Below are 383 nucleotides of genomic sequence, written 5' to 3' on the forward strand. Positions count from 1 at the left end.
CGACTTGCCCTTTAGAATTTTGATAAAGTTATCATCGTTTACATATCAAGATGATAAACCAAATATCCCTATTCCACAAAATACGCCATGAATATTGTGCAACAGTTACCATTGCATGTAACTGCCATTATGCATCTACTATACCAAATAGCGTTTACTGGTTTCCAATACACGACATAACAGTTTTGCATATAACATATATCAACGACTATTAAGCATTGATTTTGTTTCTATTGAAAATTCATAGTCCTTTTTTATATATATATCGTAACTCTATTTTCATTTGCATGTTGGGTTACAGTGGTCGGAAAAAAAAATAACTTTCACAAAAAAATAATGCTGTAAATATTTCAGGATTTTTTTTTCAAATTTGGTTTCCATTT

The 383-nt window shown here is 29.5% G+C and overlaps 1 protein-coding gene across 1 annotated transcript in view; it reads left to right on the plus strand.

Moving 5' to 3' along the window:
- LOC119581935 (metabotropic glutamate receptor 8-like) overlaps positions 1–383 on the plus strand; it is a gene marked incomplete at its 5' end in the record, with an annotated part of 173,067 nt that overhangs the window by 162,783 nt on the left and 9,901 nt on the right.

The sequence above is a fragment of the Penaeus monodon genome, chromosome 15 (genome assembly GCF_015228065.2).
Source record: "Penaeus monodon isolate SGIC_2016 chromosome 15, NSTDA_Pmon_1, whole genome shotgun sequence".
Taxonomy (NCBI): Eukaryota; Metazoa; Arthropoda; class Malacostraca; order Decapoda; family Penaeidae; genus Penaeus; species Penaeus monodon.